Here is a 12,362-nt window from a genome sequence, read left to right on the forward strand (position 1 = left end):
ATGTAATAGGGCCAGTGTCCTATAAGAATGTTGCTCACAATATATATTCATGAGCAAAACTTGTAAAATTCATATCAAAATTCAATTCTACATTTTTTAAAGATTTTTTTAAAGCTGGAGTCGGAGTTGGTACATTTTTTTCCAAATCCGACTCCAGCCAAAGCTAGCTCCGACTCCAACTCCAGCCAAAACTAGCTCCAGCTCCGACCCCGACTCCACGACTCCGACTCCATAGCTCTGCCTGTGCCTAAAGGGAATCTGTCAGCACCTGTTCTGGTTCTGAGGTGCTGACAGTGTAATGAAGGTGTGTGTCTCTTAGTGTGGGTGTGTTACCTTTGTTTTTGCAATCTGTACTGTATTTTGTCCCCAATCTGTGCTGTAACTTTCTCTGCAAGTGTCAAAGAGGAGTAGTGGTGATGCGTTTGTGCCGCACTTTGGCACGCCTCACCACTACTTCCTCCTCCATCTCTTTCATGCACCACTAGGTAAGTCCTTAACTGAAGTTCAATATCCATGAAATACATAGACCTAGAGACTGGTCACATTTATTTCTGAGACTTTATTAATAAGACATTGAATGATGGGATTGCATTGTCTGATTGTAACCTTATGCCTATAGATCAGTTATGGAGCCAGAGATCCAATTCTGAGCAACAGGAAGCTCTATCCAAACTTTTTCCGAACTGTCCAGGACTATGAGATACAACATGTAGCAATTGCAAAATTAATTAAAAGTTTTGGATGGAACTGGGTCGGGGTAATAACCTCAGGCGATGACCCTGGAGAGCGGGAAGCTGAACATCTCATCCGAACACTCAGTAAATATGGGATTTGCACTGAATTCAAAATTAAACTTTTTCAAACAGATTCTTCTATTAAAAATTTCAAAGAACTGAACTCCTCATCTTCTCAGATTTTTATTATTTGTGGGACATTAGTAATAAATTATATGAGGTTACTTATGAGTATAGCAGATATTCTAAAGCAAAGAACGGCCATCCTTCCGGTATCATGGTCAGGTGCCATAGAATTTTTTCATGATCCATTTGATAATATACTGGATCGGTGTTTGGTGCTTTCTCCTCAACGTAGACACTACTCTAAACTGAAGGAACGATTGTCCTGTTTTCATCCATCTAACCGACCAGATGATCCCTTACTGGAGGACATCTGGATTTATCAGCATTATTGTCTCACAGGAAATAAGATAAAAAATAAAATGTTTTCACAAGTCTTTCATTTAACCCTACATAACTGTACTGGAAAAGAGACATATACGGAGCTTTTTAATTCTGTTGGAGATCCAGTAGTCAACCAAGTGTATGTGTCAGTCATGAGTATGGTGTACGCTCTCTGGGATTTATTCTCCTTCTTCCACATAACTGGAGCAGAGAAATTGATAACATTTCAGTTTCATCGAAAAGTAAGTAAAATTATTCAATATTAATGGTGAAATAACAATTCTGGATCGTCTTCTCTTAGAATTTTGTGCTGTGTTATTTCTCATTTAAAATAAAAAACGGGTGGTAGTATTTAGTCGAAGGCGGTGAGCATGGAGATGCTGCTTGACAAGCAGTGGAAGTTGGTTTGGACGGCTGGTCAGGATGTTGAAAGTGTCAGTGGGTGGAGCTTATAAAGGGTTACACATAAGTTGGAAGGGAGAGTGGCCATTTTTTTTAAGTAAATGGGTATCTCAGGCTGTTTTCCCTATTAGTTTTCTGTCCTTATTGCTTCCATTGTTGATCATGAGGCTTTTTCTTAGCCATTATAACTAGTGATGAGAGAGTACTAAAATGCTCGGGTGCTCATTACTCGAGCCGAGTATTTCCCGATACTCGAGTGCTCGTTTCGAGTAACGAACCCCATTGAGGTCAGTGGGAGACTAGAGCATTTTTTGAGGGGACCCAAGTTCGGTAGAGAAAAGGTCGTGTGAAAACCTGTCGACCTCAGAAATTGATGTAAACACAACGGAAATGGACAGAAAACAGCAGGGGCAGCATGTATGCAGGCCTCTGAGGCTGCCTAATGGCACCATTATGCCTAATTCTGTGCAACAGCCTGGTTAAAACAGAGGTAGGTATAGGAACCACCCAAAAACTCAGCCTGACACAGCATGGCATTGAGAACACAGGCAACCATTAAAACAGAGGTAACTTATCATGAACCACCCAAAAATTCAGCCTGAAACAGCATAGCGGTGAGGACAGAGTGAACAAGGTAGAAGCGGCAGCCAGTCAGCCTTCCAAAAATTATACCAGACCTAGCATGTCAGTGAGCTCACAGCGAACCATTAAAAGTGAGTGATGAAGAAAGTAAGCCTCCACAAAATTAGGCCAAACACTGCACGGCATTGAGCACACAGAGAACTGCCGGGATCAGCAGTAGCCAACATGAAGGCCAGGCAGGAGCAACAGTAACCAACATGGAGGCCAGGCAGGAGCAACAGTAACCAACATGGAGGCCAGGCAGGAGCAACAGTAGTTAACATGTAAAAATGTAATGAAAAGTGATCAAAAAGTCGCATATGCGCAATCAAGGTACCGATAGAAAGTAAACATCATGGTGCAAAAAATGACACCTGACACAGCCCCATAGACCAAAGGATAAAAGCGCTATAAGCCTGGGAATGGAGCGATTTTAAGGAACATATATTTGTTAACAATGGTTTGAATTATTTACAGGCCATCACATAATATAAAAGTTATACATGTTATATATCGTTGTAATCGTAATGACTTGAGGAAAATATATAACAAGTCAGTTTTACCCCAGGGCGAATGGCGTAAAAACACATTCCCCCCAAATAAAAGAAATGCATTTTTTTTTTTTCAATTTCACCACACTTTGAATTTTTTTTCTGGTTTCACAGTGGCCTTTATGAAAAAATTCTGCCTGTCATTGCAAAGTACAACATTTTCAGGAAAATACATAGTGCTTGAAAAGAGCGCCCCTTTACCAGTTACTTCCTTTTAAGAGAAACTTTAATCCTGGGTGCCGTCCCTTTAAGAGCGACTTGTGTCCCATCCCTTTAAGAGCAACTTGGCTTCCGTCCCTTTAAGAGCGACCTCGGTCCCTTCGCTCTTAAAGGGACCCAGGTCGCTCTTAATGGGACCCAGGTCGCTCTTAAAGAGACCCATTTCTCTCTTAAGGAGACCCAGGTTGTTCTCAAAGGGACCCATTTTTCTCTTAAAGGGACATATTTAGCTCTTAAAAGGCCCCAGGTCACTCTTAAAGGGACCCAGGTCGCTCTTAAAGGGACCCATTTCACTCTTAAAGGGACCCAGGTCCCTCTTAACGGGACCCAGTTCGCTCTTAAAGGGACCCAGGTCGCTCTTAAAGGGACCGATTTCATTTTGCTCTTAAAAGGGACATATTTTGCTCTTAAAGGGACCCAGGTCGCTCTTAAAGGGACCAAGGTCGCTCTTAAGTGGACCCAGGTTGCTCTTAAAGGGACCCAGGTCGCTCTTAAAGGGACCCAGGTCGCTCTTAAAGGGACCCAAGTTGCTCCTAAAGGGACCCAGTTTGCTCTTAAAGGGACCCAGATCGCACTTAAAGGGACCCATTTAGCTCTTGAATTGACCCAGTTCGCTCTTAAAGGGACCCAGATAGCTCTTAAAGGGACCCAGGTCGCTCTGAAAGGCACCCAGGTTGCTCTTAAAGGAATCAATTTCACTCCTAAAAAGACGAATTTCATGCTTAAAGGGACCCATTACACTCTTAAAGGGACCAAGGTCGCTCTTAAAGGGACCCAGGTCACTGTTAAAAGGACATATTTCGCTCTTAAAGGGACCCAGGTCGCTCTTAAAGGGACCCGGGTTGCTCTTAAAGGGACCCAGGTCGCTCTTAAAGGGACCCATTTCACTCTTAAATGGACCAATTTCACTCTTATAGGAACCAATTTTACTCTTAAAGGGACCCAGATCGCACTTAAAGGGACCCATTTAGCTCTTGAATTGACCCAGTTCGCTCTTAAAGGGACCCAGATAGCTCTTAAAGGGACCCAGGTCGCTCTGAAAGGCACCCAGGTTGCTCTTAAAGGGACCAATTTCACTCCTAAAAAGACGAATTTCATGCTTAAAGGGACCCATTACACTCTTAAAGGGACCAAGGTCGCTCTTAAAGGGACCCAGGTCACTGTTAAAAGGACATATTTCGCTCGTAAAGGGACCCAGGTCGCTCGTAAAGGGACCCAGGTCGCTCGTAAAGGGACCCAGGTCGCTCTTAAAGAGACCAATTTCACTCTTAAAGGGACCCAGATCGCTCTTAAAGGGACCCAGATCGCTCTTAAAGGGACCCAGGTCGCTCGTAAAGGGACCCAGGTCGCTCTTCAAGGGACCCAGGTCGCTCTTCAAGGGACCCAGGTCGCTCTTAAAGGGACCAATTTCACTCTTAAAGGGACCCATTTTGCTCTTAAAGGGACCCAGGTTGCTCGTAAAGGGACCCAGGTCGCTCTTAAAGGGACCAATTTCACTCTTATAGGAACCAATTTCACTCTTAAAGGGACCCATTTTGCTCTTAAAGGGACCCAGGTCGCTCTTAAAGGGACCCAAGTCGCTCTTAAAGGGACCCAGGTCGCTCTTAAAGGGACCCAGGTCGCTCTTAAAGGGACCCATTTTGCTCTTAAAGGGACCCATTTCACTTTTAAAGGGATCCATTTTGCTCTTAAAAAGACCCAGGTTGCTCTTAAAGAGACATATTTCGCTCTTAAAGGGACATTTGCTCTTAAAGGGACCCGGGTCGCTCTTAACACTTTGAGGACCAGGCCCAAAATGACCCAGTGGACCGCGCAAATTTTGATCTTAGTGTTTTCGTTTTTCCCTCCTCCCCTTCTAAGAGCTCCAGCACTTTCAGTTTTCTATCTACAGGCCATGTAAGTGCTTGTTTGTTACAGGAATAGTTGTACTTTGTAATGGCGTCATTCATTCTACCATAACATGTATGATGGAATTCCAAATATATTATTTATGAAGATATTAATTGGTGAAATCGTAAAAAAGAATGCAATATGGTAACGTTTGGGGGGTTCCTGTGTCTACGTAATGCACTATATGGTAACAGCGACATGACACTATTATTCTATAGGTCAGTCTGAACACAACCACATGCAGGTTACACAGATTCTCTAATGTTATATATATTTTTTTTATGAAATCCTTTTTTTTGGCAATTAAATATTAATAAAATGGGCCTATTGTGACGCTTATAACGGTTTTATTTTTTCACCTACGGGGCTGTATGGGGTGTCATTTTTTCCGCCATGATCTCTAGTTTTTATTAATACCATATTTGTGAAGATCGGACGTTTTGATCACTTTTTATTGATTTTTTTAAAATATATAATGTAACATAAAATCGGTAATCTGCGCACTTTTTTCCCTCTTTTCGTGTACGCCGTTCTCCGTTCGCAATGACGCTTGTAATATTTTAATAGATCGGACAATTACGCACGCTACAGTATATTATATGTTTATCTATTTATTTATTTTTATATGTTTTATTTATATAATGGGAAAGGGGGGTGATTTAAACTTTTATTGGGGGAGGGGTTTTGGGGTAGTGTGTTAGTGTTTTTAACTTTTTTTTTTACACATTTGAAGTCCCTTTGGGGGACTTTTACATACAGTACTTTGATTTATACACTGACCATTGCTATGCCATAGGCACAGCATTGATCAGTGTTATCGGCGATCTGCTCATTGAGCCTGCATGTGCAGGCTTAGTGCAGCAGATCGCCGATCGGACCGCACGGAGGCAGGTAAGAGACCTCCGGCGGTCCATTTCAACGATCGAGACCCCCGCAGTCACACTGCTGGGGTCCCGATCGGTAAGTGACAGGGGACTCCCCCTGTCACTTACACTTAAACGCCGCGGTCGCGCGGTCACAGCGTTTAAGGGGTTAATGGCGCGATCGCTGCAGCGTGTCATTACTGGTGAGGTCCCGGCTGCTGATTGCAGCCGGCCCCCACCTGCTATGAAGCGCGATCCGCTCCGTACAGTTACGTCCAGGGTCGTCTGGTGACAGACTTCCATGACGTAACCCTACGTCCTGGGTCGTCTAGGGGTTAAAGGAACCCGGGTCACTCTTAAAGGGACCTAATTAGAGCGACTTGGGTCCCTTTAAGAGCGACTTGGGTACCGTCCCTTTAAGAGCGACTTGGGTACCGTCCCTTTAAGAGCGCCTTGGGTACTCTCCCTGTAAGAGCGACTTATGTAATTCCTCTTACACAGCAACTTTGGTACCGTCTCTTTAAGAGGGCTTGGGTACCGTCCCTGCTACATGGCTGCCTCAGCTCTGCTATTTTACTGACTGACCTCTGCTACTTATAATTGTAAAGATCATTGCTCGGTTACCATGACAATCTTACTCATGTCAGGGAGACAAAATGGTTAAGGACCTTCCATATATTACATCTTCTATTGACCTTAGAGTTCCTATTGGCTGCTATATTTCAGCTATTTGCATATGTGCTGTGATTGGCTGTCAGCAGTTACAGTGTGGCCATTATTTCCAATGGGCCATTCTTTTCCTTGGGAAATTCGGGGTCTTTAAACGTAGTAGTGTTTGTCATGTGTTTTTCATGGGAAGATTAGAAATGCAGAAAACAAAAGGATTTTTCTATTGGTTGTTTGAGAATTGGGGCAGACAGGTAAGGTATGTTATTTGTTTCTGCAGGATTTCTTTTTACCTGATGTCAGAGTTCCCCTTTAATGTAAGATGTTTTCTGTTTTGTAAGCTGAGAACGTTTCTATATGAAATCAGAAGCGCCCAGGATGGAAAAAACATCTATAACAAGAAAGGAGAAATGCTTGAACATATACAGATTGAGAACTGGGTGAAACAAAGAGCTGACATGTTTAATTCCACCCGTTCTTATAACCGTATGAATATTGTGGGTAACTTTAGCCCATCACAAGAAGAGGATAAGCAGCTGACTGTATTCCAACAGAAGATAATATGGAAACAAGGAAAGGTGAGGAGGAAATTCCAAACATCTATAATAAAGACTTACAACAAACATTTCATTCAGGAAACTCAGAACTAAATGAGAGGAATTAAAGGGGTACTCCAGAAATGTGTCAAATGTGTTAAACCCTAATGCACAGGAGGCGTTGAGGATGAAGATATGTCTCTTACCCTCATCCTCAACACCGTTCCTGTGCTGTTGGTAGTTTAATCCTTGGTCTGGAGCACCATTACGAGCAATGCCCCACCCTCAGAGCGCCGATACAGCCCACCCTCTCCATTGATTATCATTAGGAGCAGAGTGCTGGCTGGGGACAATGCTCTGTGGATGGGGCAGTGCTCTGGACTAAGGATTAAACTACTAACAGCACTGGAACAGCACCGAAGATGAAGGTAAGAGACTGTCGTCATCCTTGACACCTCCTGCGCAATAGGAGGCTATCAGCGGGTTAGTTTCATCTATTCTGCTGATAGTTCCCCAATAAAAAATAAAAATCAGACCTCCCACTACTTGACCACATATTTAACATATGTTTCTCAAACTAAAATAACTGAGGAATAGCACAGTACTGTTACTGAATAAGATAAACTATACACAGTGATTACAGTACAGTCACATCCAGTGACTATGGAGAAGGCTTCTCTTGCCCAGAAACGAAATATTAAGCTCAATTTTCCCACAAAAGATTAAAAAAAAATCTGTTCTTTCTCTCTTCATAAAGAAGGAACCAATACGTTCCCTTCCACTGATGAGTGTTTGTGTTTGTACTTTTTCTTAACCCTTTCACGACCTGAGGGTCATTGATGCATCAATGCACAAGTCGTTATTGGACATCAGCTTATGGGATCATAATGATCCCATCAGCTGATGTCTCTATGTCTGTCCCATCTCTTCAGTCCCCTGCCGCTGGCACAATCTTATGACAGCGGCAGGGGAGAGAGGGGAGGGGGCAGAGCGCACGACTACGCACCTGACGTGTGCCCTGCCTTCCCTCCCTCCCTCCCCTCACTGGCCTCCAAAGCCAGGAAACCAGAAGCCTGAGGCTTCTGGTTTTCATGGCTACCATTGGGGCTCTGCGATCACTTCACCTCTGTAGAGAGAGAATTCTCTGTCAGGAGCCGTATAGATGCTGCGGTCATGCTGACTGCAGTATCTATAGGGTTAACTCTCAGCACCGGAGTGGGGCTCTGGTGTTGAGAGTTGCGGCGGGCCCCTGGCTATCACTGATAGCCGGGACCCAGCGCGGATGACACAGGCACAGTTTCTAGGCCTGTGTCATACTGCAGCATAAGTTAACGTCGCTACAGAAACAGGCATAGGCTTCAGCGACGTTAATTTACAGTGCAGTGGCGAGAGGAGGTTAAGTGATGGAGAGCTGCAACCACGTTTAGATATACAGTATATATACAAGGCATTCAGACCCTAGTTCCCCATCATTCTGCCATTAATACCCCATAATGACATAATGACAAGGTGAGAACAGAGTGGTAGAAACCTTTGAAAATTATCTCCCATCACCATCAGTATTCAGAGCGGTTCCTCGGCATTAGGTGAAGCCCCTTGAGCAGTGATCCCGGGTTCCAGTGTTTTTGACTGTGAGGCCACAAGGTAAAAGAAAAAGTTCGACCAAAAGTATTTTTAATATGTTATTACTTATGGAAAGTTAGACAAATTTCTAATGTACATTTATTATGGCAAATGCACAAATACTGCTATTTCTCTTAATTTAGTAGTCAGGGAGACTCCAAATTCTCTCAGAAACTCAATTCAATTGATGTGAATGTAAAAATGTAATGTACAGTATGTATTTAATCAGTACATTTGGAGGGTACCGAGCAGGGAGGGAGAGAGGTGCCTGTGCATCTACTTCCCCCCTCCTTCCCTGCCCGGTGCTGGGCACATATACCCAGTACTAATCCTCCCATCATCTGCTCATAGTATGAGCAGATAATGGGAGAGTAGTACAAGAGCCATCATCAAACAGTCCGACCCCCACCCCCTGCCGCCGCCACTGCCACCACCGCCACAACCACCACAACCACCACAACCACCACATATACACTGTACTACTCCTCCCATCATCTGCTCATAGTATGAGCAGATGATAGGGGAGTAGAACCTGTGCTATCCCCATCACATCTCTGCAGCCGCCACTGCACAGCTGCTCATCAGAAGGGCTTTATCATGCCCCCTTCTCCGCTCCTCCTCCCAGCTTCCAATATCTAACTATCCAGCTGCTCACTCACCGCTCTCTGCTCCCACATACCGTCCGCCGGGGACAGGAAGCACCGGGAGCACCGTGCTCCCTGAGAAGTGGGGGAGGGCGGCCACGGCTGGAATGCCGTCCAGGAGCCGGGATGTGTATGCAGAGAGCGGCGGCCGGCCTGCATTTGTGCTACTTGATTTATCATAGAATACTACAAAGAAAAGAAGGAGAGTCACCACGGGGTGCACATAGTGTAATCGCAAACTGGCAAATAGGGGGTACAGGTGGTGAGAGAATCGCACATTCACCTGATGCGGTCGTGCTACAAAGACGCAAGTAGATTGAGCTGTCCGCTGCCTTCCCGACTCTCCGGTCCCCCGGAGCAGACTTTGAATAAAGCAGGTAATATAAGTGGAGGTCCACAAGTAGCAAGGATTCGGGTGCATAGGCGCTGGTACAGCAAGCTGTAGTAGTACTGGTGCAGAGAGTAGTAGAAGGTAGTTTAAAACCACGTTTAATACTGACAACGCATTTCTAGGTTAAACCTCTTTCTCAAGTCCTGATTAGAGATGAGCGAACCGGTTCGGCCGGTATGGGATCCCGTTCGGATTTTCCCAAAAATCTGATTCCGATCGGATTCGGTTTTTTGGAAATCTGCTCCGATTTTTTCCCCCCTTGCTTTCTAAAATGGCAGCCACCATTATAGAAAGCAGGAAGTGTTCCGGGCGGGAAAAGCGCTTTTCCATGATGCCCGGAACACATCCAATCAGCAGGGATCTTGCACTAGCCCACCCCCTGTGTGACGTCGGTATTGCTTTAAAAGGAGCGGTCACATGACCGCACCACGCAGTGTGTTGAGAGAGAAAGAAAGAGAGGAAGCAAGCTGCTGTTGTGTACTACAGACTACTGAGAAGATATTGTGGGAAAGGAAAGATTAGGAAAGCGGAGAGGAGAAACATCTAGTGATCGAGAGAGAAATATAGAGAGGTCGAAAGATAGATAGATTAGGCATAGGACAGAAAAGGGTGCACGGAACCAAAACGTGCAGTACAGATATACAAGTCCTATACTTCTGATAGTGTGTATATCACATCCGTCTTATCCTGAGAGAATAAAATACCTGGTGCAGGTGTATAGCATTATATCTTAAAAAAGTGCTCTCTCTCTCTCTCTCTCTCTCTCTCTCTCTCTCTCTCTCTCTCTATATATATATATATATATATATATATATACACACACACACTCTATACTTGGACCCTTCTGATTGATAATGTGTATATCACATCCGTCTTATCCTGAGAGACACAAATACCTGGTGCAGGTGTAAGCCCGACGTGCCCCTATTATAATCCACTACTGCTTGACACGGGCACGCAGCAATTCCCCCACGTCCTCCATCTGACATCCTCAGCAACATCTTTTGACCCGCCGCCTGCAAGGGAACTGTTGGCGTCTATGAGCAGCGAACTGCTCTTTGATGACGATGAGCACGTGGGGGAAGAGACAGGGGACAATCAAATGCAGGGCATAGCTGTGTCGGAGGCGATATCAGAGCAGGCCCATGATAGGCCTGGCAGGAAAACAGTAGGCAGTAGACGAGAGAGGGCTGGGCAGGAGCCTGATGAGGATGATAGCATCATTCTGGAACAGGATGATGCTACATCGGATATTACATGGGATGCATGGCAGGATTTGGCTTATTCGACGGATTCGCAAACCGTGAATCTGTCTGCCAGGGGGCCCGCCACAACTAAAAAGCAGACAGGCAGCAGTAGTCAACTAACAAGCACTGCACTCCACTGCAGGTCCTAGTATCGGCAGCGCCCGCCCATCCTCACAGCCTGTCGGTACTAGACTCTACACCTCGCCTGTGTGGCAGTTTTTTAAAAAGTGCCAGGAGGATACCTATGTGGTCATCTGTCACCTGTGGGACAGGTGCATTAAAAGAGGCAAGAGTTGCCATCCTGGCACCAGCGCTACGGCTGCCCATATGAAGCGCCACCACCTTTCCGCCTGGGAGAAACAGGGTGATAGTGGGTCACAGCAGGCCCAGGCAGAGCCGTGGTCAACAGCAGCAGTAGTCAGGGGGGCCTTTCACAGAGTCAGACCTCCTCTGTAGAAGGGAGTGTGGCTTCACTCCCTTCTTCGGCTGGTGGCCCCTGTGTTGCTCGCAGTAGGCAGCTTGTCATCATGGAGTCCCTATACCGGAAGCAGACATATGCACCCAGCAATCCCGCAGCAGTCAAACTGAACGCCCACCTGGCCAAGTTGCTGGTGCTCCAGGCTCTGCCGTTTAAAGTTGTCGACTCGGCACTACTTTTCCAACACAGCTATACCAGCCATGTATAGCTATGTTCGCGAAAAGGTTGCTGATGACAGCTGCATCCGATTACAGGATTCAGCTTATCCCTGGTGTCTAGTGGAGGAGATTGCTCCTCCGGGATAACCGTTTCTCCTCGATCTCCGTTTCTGAAGCCGGCCGGGGACTGCTCCAAGATGGCGCCGTCCCCGACTCGGCACTCGTTTACTTTCGGCTGCAGCAGCCGGAAGTAAACAAGTGCCTATCTCATGGATCTCTGCAGCATATCTATGCTGCAGAGATCTCTATGAGAGATCAGAGTGTATATACTAGAAGTCCCCTAGGGGGAATAACTCTAACCCCAGGGGGGAATAACCCTAACCCCAGGGGGAATAACCCTAACCCCAGGGGGAATAACTCTAACCCCAGGGGAGAATAACCCTAACCCCAGGGGGAATAACCCTAACCCCAGGGGGAATAACCCTAACTCCAGGGGGAATAACCCTAACTCCAGGGGGAATAACCCTAACCCCAGGGGAATAACCCTAACCCCAGGGGGAATAACCCTAACCCCAGGGGGGCTTCTAGTATATGTGTAAAAGTAAAAAAAAAAAGTGTCATTATTAATAAAAAGCCCCCTCCCCTAATAAAAGTCTGAATCACCCCTCTTTTCCCAGGTTATAAATAAAAGTAAATAAATAAATAAATAAATAAACATGTTTGCTATCGCCGCGTGCGTAATCGCCCGAACTATTAATTAATCACATTCCTGGTCTCGCACGGTAAACGGCGTCAGCGCAAAAAAATTCTAAAGTGCAAAATTGCGCATTTTTGGTCCCATCAAATCCAGAAAAATTGTAATAAAAAGCGATCAAAAACTCGTATATGCGCA

This window comes from Dendropsophus ebraccatus, chromosome 7 (assembly GCF_027789765.1).
Source record: "Dendropsophus ebraccatus isolate aDenEbr1 chromosome 7, aDenEbr1.pat, whole genome shotgun sequence".
Taxonomy (NCBI): Eukaryota; Metazoa; Chordata; class Amphibia; order Anura; family Hylidae; genus Dendropsophus; species Dendropsophus ebraccatus.